Source organism: Chiloscyllium plagiosum, unplaced genomic scaffold (assembly GCF_037043375.1).
Source record: "Chiloscyllium plagiosum isolate Xiang-an unplaced genomic scaffold, Cpla_swu_hap1 HiC_scaffold_10, whole genome shotgun sequence".
Classification (NCBI taxonomy): domain Eukaryota; kingdom Metazoa; phylum Chordata; class Chondrichthyes; order Orectolobiformes; family Hemiscylliidae; genus Chiloscyllium; species Chiloscyllium plagiosum.
In genome coordinates, this window is record NW_028270148.1 from 8,337,429 (window position 1) to 8,352,720 (window position 15,292).

Consider the following 15,292-nt stretch of genomic DNA (forward strand, 5'->3'; position numbering starts at 1 on the left):
AACTCTCAGACTTGGCTTGAGGAATATTGTATGAAGATGATGATGGCCTTAGCAATGGAATGTAATTACGTTAGACAAGTATGCAAAATGTTGGCTGCCTTTATTCAAATCAGATATTGCATGATCCCACTATGACACTCTTTTTCCCTCTTCACGTTTACCCCCTCCCTCTTAAGTCTCGTTTCGTAATGGTTTACGAAAGCGGCATTTTTTTTCGCTGTTGCATAGGCTATAGAATAGGTCAGTATTAAGCTGGGTTTTCCGACATAGGATCGTCCCATTCCAGACAGACACAGAGGGAGACAGAGAGAGAGAGAGAGAGAGAGACTGCAGACTGAGAGTCAATCCGGCAAAAAGGACTTCCCTAAGTTCCCCAACTCAATCCCTGCCTGTGTGCGCTAACCTCCGTCTCCAGGAATTCCCTGTCTGTACAGGTTTGCTGTCTGTTCTTTCACTACACGGTTTAAGCAATTTTTTTTCGAAAAGATTTCACTCCTAACGTGAAGAGCTTTATTTATACATTTGAATGCATTTCGTGATGTACATATGGAGATGGGAATTTTAAATTAAGAGTGGTTGTATTGGAATGAATGTTTTGTCTAAACTCTCAGTGTAATGCCTGAGTTGAGATACAATTGGTGGGGGCCGGCGATTCACTGCAATAATTCACCTTGTGCTAACTGTGGGGTTTTATTTTAAACTTCCTGATACTTGTCTTTTCTATTTGGAGCGCGCGACTTGCTTCCACTTTGGACCGGGCAGAGTAGGAACTCATTGAGATACTTTCGAGTTATCCCTAGAGAGTGTTTTTAGTGTGTGAATTAGCAATAACAAAAGAACAACTACAGGCTCTTGTTCATTCTCAGCGGACAAAGCCCCAGCACTGATCCTTGACTGAAGCAGCTCCACGACTGAGCTGCCGGGGTGGGGCAGATTGGGGAGGCTAAGAGAGAGAGAGAGAGGCGGGGGGCTACTCCTGAGAGAGGGGGTGGCAAGCGATAAGGGAGATTCGTCACATAGTCCGCTGTTTTGTATGCACTGTCTCTCAAAACACACTTAAACACACGCACACACACACAGACAGAAGCAGACCGACACACAATCACACAGATATGAACACAGTCTCACACACACAGACAAACACAGACACACAATCACACAGACATCAACACAAAAAGAAATAAGCACAAAGAGACAGACACAAACCCTGTCAATCCGCAAAGGGATTGTCTCCCAGTTTATAAAAGTTACCTGGAATCACGAGAAGTTAGAAATAAGTTTGGTTTTAAAATAACGACTTTTCATGACGGTTATCTCGTTCAACTCCAATCTGCGGTTCAACAATCCAGAAAGAAAACTCACAAATTTGAACTTTAAAAACTTTCAGCGACTTTGGATTTTGTTTGCAATGTAATTCATTATCGGAGACGCCATTTAAATCTAATTACTGCTCGGCTGCTTGACCTATTTGATACAGGGACTGCGTTGTGTTTAAATACGTTGGCTATTGTTTTCACTGTACGACATAAGTGGAGAGATTACAGACCTGGCTGCTCCCCCACGTGTAGTCAAAGAGAATCTGAACGCATTCCCTCCCTCTGAGTCCCTCCTGGTTCCTGGGACCTGACTGGATGCAGATCCTCAGTCCAGCCGCGAGGTGGCGGTGTAATACCAGCTCAGAATCGAAGCAGGAGACTTCGATTTTTAAAGTCTTTTAAAAACTTCTCTATTGAAAAAAGTTTTTTTTCTAATATCAGTCAGTGAAATATAACGCCGATTGCCACCGACGTAGAAAAGCTAATCACTACGAAATGTTATTTCTTTTGTATGTTCGTTATTTGAAATAGAAACTTGGAGCAAAATATCTGTGACTTGTGTTTGAGCTTGTGCCTTGAGCCAACGAGAGTGAATTAAAGACCCAGGTTTCGATTTTAACTGCTAGCAGAACAGCGTAGGTGTTCAAAATCTCCCAGTTATTTCCTACGTTGGGCTGCGTGACCGAATTTCATTGCAATCTTGCAAAAAGTTACAAGGGTGTCATCGAAGTGTTTTTAGTGGGGACAGAGAAGGGAGCTGGTTCAGAGGTTGTTGCTTTGGGAATGAATATAAAAAAATATAAAGAAAGGGAGCTTTGAATCTGAAAATGACTTCGGGTGAGAGATAAACTGCAGGATCCTCGAGCCTACGAAAAAAAACCCAAACGATAGGTTAACATCAGAGACTGGTGACTCAGGTTAAACCACCAACTGCTTGTATTGAATGAGAGAGCAGCCCCGTGGTCTGGTAAGACTTTGGCGACTTTAGGTTAGATTTATTTTATCAGAACTCGGTGAATGTTGTGTGCGTGTCTGTATCTGTGTCTGTGTTTGTCTGTACCTGTGTGTCTGTCTGTGCGTGTCTATGTGCCTGTGTGCGTGTGTCTGTACCTGTGTGTCTGTCTGTGTGTCTGTGTGCATATCTGTATCTATGTCTGTCTGTATGTGTCTATGTGTCTGTGTGTGCGTGTGCCTGTGTAGGGGGAGCTGAGAAGTTGTCAGCGAAAGAACTTGTGATATTTCTTCACGTGAATAGGAATGTCCCCGCATCCCCAGCAAGTCTAAACTCCAGCCTTGGTAATTCAATCCAGACTCTCAGAAAGCAGACTTAGGGTTTTTTTGCTTTCGGGTATAATAGAATGGGGCAGAATTTTACGAGCTGCCATCTCAGTACAAGTAGTTGATGTAATCTATAACCAAAGGGGAACCTCCTGCAAAGGTATTGACAAGACCCCCTCCTCCTGCCCACCCCCATTGTCCTGCCCAACCCCCTCCCCCTGCCCTATCTCGACAGTGGAAGAGTTAAACTGGGTAGGGAGTTGACAGGTACATATTAACCTCATGTCAGCTTGTAGGAGCCCCCGTGGGATAGTCTTTGAGTCTGCCCCCAATTGATTCGAACCATCTTTATGATTTCCAGACTGTGTCTGAAACGTATGTGTGTGTGACAGAGAGAGAAGGAGCTGGCCAGATATGGGGATGGTGATTTATGAGCAGAGATTGAGGCTACATTAGACTGGAATTGGGGAGGGACTCTTGAGAGGTCTCTGTCCCTGCAACAGATCAGCTGCCGACAGAAAATAAACACCCGCACTCTTTCCCCACCGCCCGGTGCTGCCTGAATTGTTTTGCACTTCCAGCACCACTAATCCAAAATCTGGTTTCCAGCATCTGCAGTCATTGTTTTTACCATAGAAATGCAGTACCCTATTCCTTTGTTCTGACCTGTTCAGTAGGTACCAAAAGATATGACCCGCCCTCTCTCTTGTCCCAGCACCTTGGCAAGTTGAGGCTAGGATGAGAAAGGGGGTCATTGATTAGGATCCTGGAAGTTGATCTCAATTTATTCTCTCTGTCAGAAGGATTTGTGTGTATGTGTATGTGTGTGTGTGTGTGTGTGTGCATGTGTGTGTTTCGGAGTGAGGTGTGAGATGAATAGGATTGGAGATCATTAGCTGAGGTCAGAATTTGCCATGGTCGTGATGTCTAGTATAGTTGAATACCACCCCTCCACCCTCTTTCAATGCTCTCAAAGGAAAGGTTGGTTTTTGAGTAAGGGCATTGTTGGAAAAATAAGCCAGTCAGAAGCTGACAATTTCTTCACCTGGGAATGATAGTGGGGTCGGGCGGTGAGGGGAGAGAGGACATTAGCTCGATGCAACTTGGCAGTCACTCCAATAGAAACTGAATATGCTGCAAATACGCAGCAGTTCAGGCAGTGCCTTTGAGGAGAGGCACAGAATTACCATTTCACCAACATCAGAAAGGTTGAAAAATGTCACAGGATTTAAGCAAGTGAAGAGGCAAGGATGTACATGTAAGGTCACCATTGTCCCAGAGGACCATAGGGCTACTCGCTCATTACAGAGAGAGATGCCTGGTGATGGTTTAACATGACAGTAACACTGTCTCAGGCAAGGGGAGAAGTTGAAGAAGATGGAACTATCATGGTAATCTCAGCCAGTGCTAGGCCTTGAACCTGCACTGTTTGTCATCACTTTGTCTCGCAAACCTGTCATCCGTCCATCTGAGGGGAGAGCAGAACTTTGTCTGTGATATCACAGAAGGTAGGAGATTTGAAATGTAAAAGTGACAGAGCTTTGTGGGAAAAGTTAGTATCGTTAGGGCAAGTACAGAAAGGAAAGATGAGTGTGCAGAAATAAAGAATCATCATCAAAAAGTTCTCTCTATAAAAGGGCTTTCAGCAGTACCCTAACATTGTCAGAATATATCATTGGTTTCTGAGTGGAGGAATGCGTCAATTTAAACTCTGAACGGAATTGTGAAGCAGCTTAGCGATGTCCGATATATAAATGACCTTAATTGTAAATACAATCCTTATCGTTGTTGGAGACAGAATATTTCAGTAACCACAGGTGCCTGTCAGTAACTGGCAGTGTTTGAAAACTTACAGATAGTTCTTGTAGAAATACAGTCCCAATGATTATGAAAGGGATCAGGCCGGAGATACAACCACTTCAGTGACCTTGCTATTTAAAAATCACAAACATTTAAGAACACAAGATGTAAGAACAAAAGTAAACCCATTGAATCTGCTCCATTATTCAATGGAGGATCTGATAATCCTCAACTTCAAGTTCCTTTCTTATACCATAACCCTTGATTTCCCTTACTGCTCAAAAAAATCTATCTTCGCCTTGATTATACTTTAATAACCAGACTTGACAGCCTTCGGTTGTGAAGAGTTCACTGTCCCCTGAGAGAAAAAATTCCTCTTCATCTCTGTTTTAAATGGGTAGTCCCCTACTCTCAGATGATGTCCACTGGTCCTAGACTATCTGACAGGAGGAAACAACCATTCTGCATCTACCCTGTGACATTCTCTTATATAGAATATTAAGAATCTTATAAATTTCAATAAAGTCTCATATCATTTTTCTAAATTCCAATAAATACAAGCTCAACCTACTTAGCTTTCCAGTTAAGAAAATCCCTTGTTGAGGTGTTTATGCCTGAAAGATGGATTCAGGAGATGCCTAGACTTTGGAGAGAAAAGATTTTGGAGACAGGGTGCTAGTTTGTAAGGAGGGTGTAATGAAGTGTTTTTTTTCTTGAAGGCAGGTGTAATTATAGCAGATTTGAAGAAGAAAGGAAACAATAACTGAATAGAGAATGGTGGAGATATTTGCCAAGACAGGAACCCAGAAGGAAGTGGCTGATCAGTGGTTTTGTGGGAATTGGATAGAGGTAAGTGTCATGGGTGAGATGAGCCAGGAGTGTCACCACGGGAGACAGGACAGAAGTACAGAATGATGCATGTATGGAGGTAAGGCGGCAAGAAGTTTGATTGGAAGTTTGGTTCTGTGGACAGATGGAAGGGAGGGGAGCAGCAGAAGCAGCTCATCAAATGGTCAAAATCTTAGTGAAAAAGAAGTTAATGTGTTCCTCAAACATGCTGGAGAAACTCAGCAGGTCCAGTTTTTTTTCCTCACAGAAGAAGCGGGAGCAGCAGGGGGCAGTGACGACGCCCAGAGGGGCAGGCGGGAAGGAAAGGGGTGAGTATAAATACTCACCATTCGACGCCAACGGTCACCTTGAGTGCGAGCAGCAGCTGAGGTTAAACGAACCCGGAAGACTGTAGCTAAGGTAAGACAGTTTGCTTTAAAATTACTTACCGGTATCGGGCAGCGGTGAGTTTTTTCTTCCCTCACAGAAGGAGCATGAGCAGCAGGGGGAAGTGACGACGACCAGAGGCGCCTTCCCGATTTATATACTCATTGCTTTCCTTCCCGGCTGCCCCTCTGGTCGTCGTCACTTCCCCCTGCTGCTCCCGCTCTGGTCGTCGTCACTTCCCCCTGCTGCTCCCGCTCCTTCTGTGGGGGGAAAAAAAGCACACCGCAGAGATGGCTGGGCAGGTGAAGTGCTGTAGCTGTATGATGTGGGAGCTGGCTGATCCCATTGTGAATGGCAGTGACCACATCTGCAGCAAGTGTTTGTTGCTGGAAGAACTCCGCATCAGAGATGATGATCTGGAGTCTGAGCTTCAAACACTGCGGCCCATCCGGGAGGGGGAGAGTTACCAGGACGCTTTGTTTCAGGAGGCAGTCACACCTGGGAGATTAAGTAATTCACATCCAGTTAGTGATCAGGGACATCAGAGTGTGACTGTAAGTGAGGCAGGTAGGGGGAACCTGAGTGCAGGACTGCAGGAGCCTCAGCCCTTGACCTTGTCCAACAGATATGAGATTCTTGCTCCCTATACGGATGAGGAAAAGGGCTGTGGACAGGATGAGCCAGCTGACCCCGGCACCATGGTGCAGAAGGCCATTCAAGAGGGGGAAGCAAAAAGACAAGGAGTTGTTATAGGGGATTCTATAATTAGAGGGACAGATAGTATCCTTTGCAAGCCGTATCGGGAGTCTCGCATGGTGTTGCTAGCCCGGTGCCAGGGTGCGGGACATCTCTGACCGGTTTGAAAGGATATTGGAGCGGGAGGGGGAGGATCCAGTTGTTGTGATCCACGTTGGGACTAACAACATAGGGTGGAGGACCTGTTTGGAGATTAACAAGCACTGGAAGGAAATTGAAGTACAGGTCCTCAAGGGTCATAATCTCCAGATTACTGCCCGAGCCACGTGCCAATTGGCATAGGGATAAGAAAATTAGGGAAGTAAACACATGGCTAAGGGATTGATGTGGGAAAGAGTGATTCCACTTCATGGGGCATTGGCATCAGTTTTGGAACCGGGGGGATCTGTACCGTTGGGATGGTCTCCACCTGAACCGATCAGCCTCTACCAATGTTCTAGCGAAGAGGATAAATAGGGTGGTCAGTAGGACTTTAAACTTCTGAGTTGGGGGGAAGGGAAAGTGAAAGCGACAGGGAGTATGGAGTTAAATGGAAAGAGAAGCAGCAGGATAGCATGTGTGCAGGTGGATTTAAACTTGAGGCAGACTGGGAATGCAGCAAAAAGGAAGGATAACTTAGGACATCTTATGATTTCCAATATCTCTAATGATAAGAAAGTTAGCATTAAGGCACTTTACCTGAATGCTCATAGCATTTGTAACAAAGCAGATGAACTAATGGCACAGATCATCGTGAATGATTATGATGTGGTAGCATCACAGAGACGTGGTTGCAGGGGGGTCAGGACTGGCAGTTAAACATCCAAGGGTTTTCAACTTATCGAAAAGACAAGGAGGTGGGCAGAGGGGGGCAGGGTTGCCTTGTTAGTCAAGAACAAAATTAATTAAATCTATGGCACTGAATGACATAGCGTCGGATGATGTGGAGTCTGTGTGGGTGGAATTGAGGGACCACAAAGGCAATAAAACCATAGTGGGAGTTATGTTCAGACCTCCTAACAGTGGGCAGGACCAGGGGCGCAACATGTACCGGGAAATAGAGAAGGCATATCAGAAAGGCAAGGTCACGGTGATCATGGGAGACTTCAATATGCAGGTGGACTGGGTAAATAATGTTGCCAGTGGATCCAAAGAAAGGGAATTCATGGAAAGCTTGCAGGATGGCTTTTTGGAACAGTTTGTCATGGAGCCCACAAGGGAGCAGGCTATTCTGGACCTAGTGCTATGTAATGGACCAGACTTTATAAAAAATCTTGAAGTAAGGGAACAGTTAGGAAGCAGCGGTCATAATATGGTAGAGTTCAGTCTGCAGTTTGAAAGAGAGAAGGCAAAATCAGATGTAATGGTGTTACAGTTAAATAAAGGTAATTATGAGAGCATGAGAGAGGAACTGACAAAAATATACTGGAAGCAGAGCCTAGCAGGGAAGACAGTAGAGCAAAAATGGCAGGAGTTTGTTGGTGTAACTGAGGACACTGTACAGGGGTTCATCCCCAAGAAAAGAGAGATTATCTGGCGAGGGATTAGACAGCCATGGCTGACAAAGGAAATCAGGAAATGTATTAAAGAAAAAGAGAGATCCTATAAAGTGGCTAAGAGCACTGGGAAATCAGAAGATTGGGAAGGCTACAAAAACAGGATAACAAAGAGAAATAAGGAAAGAGAGGAACAAATATGAAGATAGGCTAGCCAGTAATATTAGAAATGATAGTAAAAGTTTCTTTCAATACATAAGAAACAAACGACAGGCAAAAGTAGACATTGGGCCACTTCAAACTGATGCTGGAAACCTAGTGATGGGAGATAAGGAAATAGCTGGAGAACTTAATAAGTACTTTGCATCAGTCTTCACAGTGGAAGACATGAGTAATATCGCAACAATTAAAGGGAGTCAGGGGGCTGAGTAGAGTATGGTTGCCATTACAAAAGAGGAAGCACTAGAAAAGTTAACAGATCTTAAAATTGATAAATCTCCTGGCCATGATGGGCTACATCCGAGAGTTCTGAGGGAGATGGCTGAGCAAATAGCAGAGGTGTTGCTTGAGATCTTTCAAAAGTCACTGGAGTCAGGGAAAGTCCCGGATGATTGGAAGATCGCTGTTGTAACCCTCTTGTTCAAGAAAGGATCAAGACAAAAGATGGAAAATTATAGGCCGATTAGCCTAACCTCGGTTGTTGGTAAAATTCTAGAATCCATCATTAAGGATGAGGCTTCTAAATTCTTGGAAGAGCAGGGTCGGATTAGAACAAGTCAACATGGATTTAGTAAGGGGAGGTCGTGCCTGACAAACCTGTTGGAATTCTTTGAAGAGGTGACAAGTAGGTTAGACCAGGGAAACCCAGTGGATGTGGTCTGTCTAGACTTCCAAAAGGCCTTTGATAAGATGCCACACGGGAGGCTGCTGAGTAAGGTGAGGGCCCATGGTGTTCGAGGTGAGCTACTGGTATGGATTGAGGGTTGGCTGTCTGACAGAAGGCAGAGAGTTGGGATAAAAGGTTCTTTTTCGGAATGGCATCCGGTGACAAGCGGTGTTCCGCAAGGTTCAGTGTTGTTCACGTTATATATTAATGATCTGGATGAAGGGACTGGGGACATTCTAGCGAAGTTTGCTGATGATACGAAGTTAGGTGGACAGGCAGGTAGTACTGAGGAAGTGGGTAGGCTGCAGAAGGATCGAGACAGTTTGGGAGAGTGGTCCAGGAAATGGTTGATGGAATTCAATGTGAGCAAATGCGAGGTCTTGCACTTTGGAAAAAAGAATATAAGCATGGACTACTTGCGAAACGGTGAGAAAATTCATAAAGCCAAAGTACAAAGGGATCTGGGGGCGCTAGTCGAGGATTCTCTGAAAGTAAACGTGCAGGTTGAGTCCGTGATTAAGAAAGCGAATGCAATGTTGTCATTTATCTCAAGAGGGTTGGAATATAAAAGCACTGTTGTGCTGCTGAGACTCTATAAAGCTCTATAAAGCCTTTCCTGAAGAAGGGCTTATGCCCGAAACGTCGATTCTCCTGTTCCCTGGATGCTGCCTGACCTGCTGCGCTTTTCCAGCAACGCATTTTCGGCAAAGCTCTGGTTAGGCCCCATTTGGAGTACTGTGTCCAGTTTTGGTCCCCACACCTCAGGAAGGACATACTGGCACTGGAGCATGTCCAGCGGAGATTCACACGGATAATCCCTGGAATGGTAGGTCTAACATACGAGGAATAGCTGAGGATCCTGGGATTGTATTCATTGGAGTTTAGAAGATTAAGGGGAGATCTAATAGAAACTTACAAGATAATACATGGCTTGGAAAGGGTGGACGCTCGGAAATTGTTTCCATTAGGCGAGGAGACTAGGACCTGTGGACACAGCCTTAGAATTAGAGGGAGTAAATTCAGAACAGAAATGCGGAGACATTTCTTCAGCCAGAGAGTGGTGGGCCTGTGGAATTCATTGCCGCAGAGTGCAGTGGAAGCCGGAACGCTAAATGTCTTCAAGGCAGAGATTGATAAATTCTTGATGTCACAAGGAATTAAGGGCTACGGAGAGAATGCGGGTAAGTGGAGTTGAAACGCCCATCAGCCATGATTGAATGGCGCAGTGGACCCGATGGGCCAAATGGCCTTACTTCCACTCCTCTGTCTTATGGTCTTATAGATTAAGTTAGGATGACAGTTTCCTTCACTAAAGGACAGGAGTGAACCAGATGGGTTTCCCCTGACAATTCATAATGGTTTTGTGGACATAAAACATAGAACATAGAAGAATACAGCGCAGTACAGGCCCGTCGGCCCTCAATGTTGCGCCGATCCAAGCCCACCTAACCTACACTAGCCCACTATCCTCCATATGCCTATCCAATGCCCGCTTAAATGCCCATAATGAGGGATAGTCCACCACTGCTACTGGCAGGGCATTCCATGAACTCACGACTCGCTGAGTAAAGAATCTACCCCTAACATCTGTCCTATACCTACCCCCACTTAATTTAAAGCTATGCCCCCTTGTAATAGCTGACTCCATACGTGGAAAAAGATTGTCACTGTCGACCCTATCTGAACCCCTAATCATCTTGTACACCTCTATCAAGTCACCCCTAAACTTTCTTTTCTCCAATGAAAACAACCCCAAGTGCCTCAGCCTTTCCTCATATGATCTTTCTACCATACCAGGCAACATCCTGGTAAACCTCCTCTGCACCCATTCCAGTGCCTCCACATCCTTCCTATAGTATGGCGACCAAAACTGCACACAATACTCCAGATGCGGCCGCACCAGAGTCTTATACAACTGCAACATGACCTCAGTACTCCGGAACTCAATTCCTCTACCAATAAAAGCCAGTACGCCATATGCCTTCTTCACCACACTATTTACCTTGGTGGCAACTTTCAAAGATCTGTGTACATGGACACCAAGATCCCTCTGCTCATCCACACTACCAAGTATCCGACCATTAGCCCAGTACCCCATCTTTTTGTTACTCTTACCAAAGTGAATCACCTCACACTTAGCTACATTGAACTCTATTTGCCACCTTTCTGCCCAGTTCTGCAGCTTATCTATATCCCGCTGTAACCTGCCACATCCTTCCTCACTGTCTACAACTCCTCCGACTTTCGTATCATCCGCAAACTTGCTCACCCAACCTTCTAACCCCTCCTCCAGGTCATTTATAAAAATGACAAACAGCAATGGTCCCAAAACAGATCCTTGCGGAACACCGCTATTGACGGCACTCCAAGATGAACCTTTGCCATCAACTACTACCCTCTGTCTTCTTCCAGCCAGCCAACTCCTAATCCAAACCTCCAACTCACCCTCAATGCCATACCTCCGTATTTTTTGCAGTAGTCTACCATGGGGAACCTTATCAAACGCCTTACTAAAATCCATGTACACCACATCTACCGCTTTCCTCTCATCCACCTCCTTAGTCACCTTCTCAAAGAATTCAATAAGGTTTGTGAGGCATGACCTGCCTTTCACAAAACCATGCTGACTAGCCTTGATCACATTATTCCTATCCAGATGTTCATAAATCCTATCCCTTACAATTCTCTCTAAGATTTTGCCCACAACAGAAGTGAGACTCACCGGCCTATAGTTACTAGGGTTATCCCTACTCTCCTTCTTGAACAAGGGAACCACATTTGCTAGCCTCCAATCTTCTGGCACTACTCCTGTAGACAACGAGGAGATAAAAATCAAGGCCAATGGCTCTGCAATCTCCTTCCTTGCTTCCCAGAGAATCCTAGGATAAATGCCATCAGGCCCAGGGGACTTATCTATTTTCACCCTTTCCAGAATTTCCAACACCTCTTCTCTACATACCTCAAAGCTATCCATTCTACTTAATTGTGACTCAGTCTTCACATTGACAACAATGTCCTGTTCCTGATTGAATACTGATGAAAAGTATTCATTCAGTGTCTCCCCAATCTCTTCAGCCTCCACACGCAACTTCCCACTACTATCCTTGACTGGACCTATTCCGACCCTAGTCATTCTTTTATTCCTGACATACCTATAGAAAGTCTTAGGGTTTTTACCTAATCCTACCAACTAAGGACCTTTCATGTCCCCTCCTTGCTGCTCTTATCTCTCTCTTCAGGTCCTTCCTGGCTACCTTATAACTCTCAATCGCCCCAATTGAACCTTCACGCCTCATCTTTACATAGGCCGCCCTCTTCCATTTAACAAGGGATTCCAATTCCAATTCCTTATTAAACCACATTAAACTCTGAATTCCCCCTACTTATTGAATTCAAATTCCAACATCTGCCTTGGCAGAATTCAAACTTGTGTTCACTGATCATTACCAGGGTCTCTGGATTGATAGTCTAGGGGTAATACCACTGGATCATCACCTCCTCTTGAATCGTGGTCTTGAACTGCTGCAGTCATGAATTAAAGGGTACCCTCAGTGTTTGTTGTAGTTGGAGGAGGCAAGAGGAAGAGGTGAGAGATGGGGGAAGGGGGAATGGAATCTCATAATATTGACCCATCAATACTGAAGGAAGGAGCAATATCACAGACGCACTGAATTATTACATCTGCAACATCTTTATTATCTCATATGAGTCTCTTGCATTTTCCACACATCCCTGCACACTATCTCAGTCCAAATAACTATGCAATGCCCTCTTGAATACCTCAGTTAAAACATCCTCCATCACATTTCCAGACAGTCCATTCCATACCCTCACTACGTGCTCTGAGAAAATGGTTTCTCTCTCACATTATCCTTGCTTCATTTGCACATCACTTATCTTGAACTCACCAATGCAGTAGCGATCAAAGTAGCAGCAATGTGCTCTTCCCAGAGACAGCTGGTTGGAATTCCACAGACCCTGTTGTATTCGAGCTTTAGTTTTACTTTGATGTGTTGCTGGAACAGTGCAGCAGGTCAGGCAGCATCCAGGGAACAGAATGCCCGAAACGTCGATTCTCCTGTTCCCTGGATGCTGCCTGACTTGCTGCGCTGTTCCAGCAACACATTTTCAGTTTGACAGAATTATTTCAGTGCAGGAGAAGACCATTCAGTCCATCGTGTCTATACCAGCTCTATTATCTGGGGCTAATCTCCTGCCTTTTCTCCGTATCCCTGCACATCACTTCTATCCAGGAAACCAGTCCAGGCCTTCCTGAATTGAACCTATCTCTACCACATTTCCAGGCAGTGAAATCCAAACCTGAACAACCACTGCGTGAAAATGTTTTTTTTAATCTGACGTCCCCCATGCTTGGTTTGAACACTACTTTAAATCTTTGCCCTGTCATTCTGAAATAAAAACTGGGAAGTACTGCAGATGCTGTAAATCAGAAATTGCTGGAAAAGCTCAGCAGGTCTGACAGCATCTGTGGGGGGAATTCAGAGTTAACGCTTCAATTCGATTGACACTCCTTTCCTCTTACTCTTGTTTCTTTATCAAGCAGAAACAGTTGCAGCCTTTCTATTCTGTCCAGCTGCCTCCATCAGATCTTCTTTCAGCCCTGTTCTGTCCGGAGAAAACACTCCCAATGTTTTCAACCTATTTTCATAGCTGAAGTTTCTCTCTCCTGAAACCAGTTCTAGTAAATTGCTTCTGCACTTGAGAGATAGGAACATCAAAACAGAGGGAGGTCATTCTTTCCCTCCAGCCTGTTGTCCCATTCAGTCAGAACTCGATTGATCTGTATTCGAACTGTATCGACTTGCCTTGATCCATTGTCCCGTGTGACCTCAGCCGAACAAAATTTTGTCATTCTTTGTTTTGGAATTTTCAATTGACAATCAGACACAGCTTTCTGAGGAAGTGAATTCCAGATTTGCATTTCTTTTCATTTGTGAAGGAAGGAGAGCTTTCAGTGACCACCTCTGAATGATCTCGATTTAATTTTATCATTGCATTCCCTTTCCACCATGAAAGAAAACAGTTTATCTTGAAACCCAACTATTTTCTTTAAATAGATTAAACACTTCAATAAAGTTACCCTTTCATCTTCTGCAGTCAAGGTAATACAATTCTGCCCTGTGTGCCTGTCCTCACAAATTAACCCTCAATGTCCTCAGTGCTTTTCTGATGAATTTGCATTCACCCCACTCCAGGACTATCCTTGCTGAAGTGTGGTACCCAGAATCAAAAGCAATACTCCGGTAGGAAAATGTTTACATGTGATAAATTAGATTCCCTCCAGTGTGGAAACAGGCCCTTCAACCCAGCAAGTCCACACTGACCCTCTGAAGAGTAGCCCACCAGACCCATTTCCCTCTGTTTAATGCACCTCACACTATGGGCAATTTAGCACAGCCAATTCACCCTAACCTGCACATCTTTGTGACTGTAGAAGGAAACCAGAGGAAACCCATGCAGAGACAGGGAGAATGTGCCAACTCCACACAGACAGTCACCCAAGGCTGGAATCAAACTTGGGAGCCAGGTGCTGTGAGACAGCAGTGCTAACCACTGAGCCACCGTGCCACTGGTAATCTTCCCCCCTCCCCAACTATTGTCACACTTTGAATGAGGTACTAGAACAATTGTGTTAGCTGTAGAACTAGGCAAAAGTGAGGACTGCAGATGCTGGAAACCAGAGTTTAGATCAGAGTGGTGCTGGAAAAGCCACTCCACACTGGAGACTTCCAGCCTTTATTCCTGATGAAGGGCTTCTGTCCGAAACGTCGATTTTCCTGCTCCTCGGACGCTGCCTGACCTGTTGTGCTTTTTCAGTACCACTCTGATCTAAACTTAGCTATAGAACTGCAACGCAAGATAGTTTAATCAGCCCTGTCAGGAGAGCAGGGGAGAAAAGACCAGACAGAGGTAGAGCTATTGCAGGAATAAAGAATACATTTGAGTGGATGAAACAGGCTGAAAGAACAAAAAAAGACTTTCAAAAAATACTCTTCAGCAAGACAAGAAAATAAAGAAAATTGGAGAAGATATTGAACTAGAATTTCCAGGAAGTTACTGGAGAAATTAAGTCAAAGGCAGAGGTTGATAAAATGATTCATAATCTGAAAGCTCACACTATGAAGGTTTGATGGTTGTGATCAGAGCTGAATGAGAGGACAGGTTGTCCAAAGGGCAACAGAATAATGTGTGCACCTGGCAGGATGGAATATTGCAAAATATTAATTATTTCATCTCCACTCCAAATAACACACTGTTCTGTTAGATTAAATTATTGAACTCTTTATGCCAGTTGAAAATCACATTCTGCCATTATTTGATTATTGAAAGGTACGTTCTGTCACTGTGTTAGAGAATTGTTAACATATTTTGTTTTTAATGCTGTAATTCATTGTTTTTATCCATCTGATGCTCTGTATGATCAATGTGATGGCAGGTGGTGTACATGTCAAACAGATAACTCTTGGCTGGCATCTATCCATTCAGGGAGGAGAAAGTGAGGACTGCAGATGCTGGAGATCAGAGCTTAAAGTGCAGCAGGTCAG

General features: G+C 44.5%; 1 long non-coding RNA gene across 1 annotated transcript in view; it reads left to right on the plus strand.

Annotated features, from left to right (window-relative positions):
* The first annotated feature begins 328 nt into the window (after positions 1-328).
* LOC148148902 (uncharacterized) overlaps positions 329-15,292 on the plus strand; it is a 47,647-nt gene continuing 32,683 nt past the window's right edge. The window contains exons 1-2 of the long non-coding RNA XR_015758348.1: positions 329-434; positions 5,491-5,642. This is a non-coding gene — a long non-coding RNA (uncharacterized LOC148148902). The remainder of the gene's footprint in view (positions 435-5,490; positions 5,643-15,292) is intronic.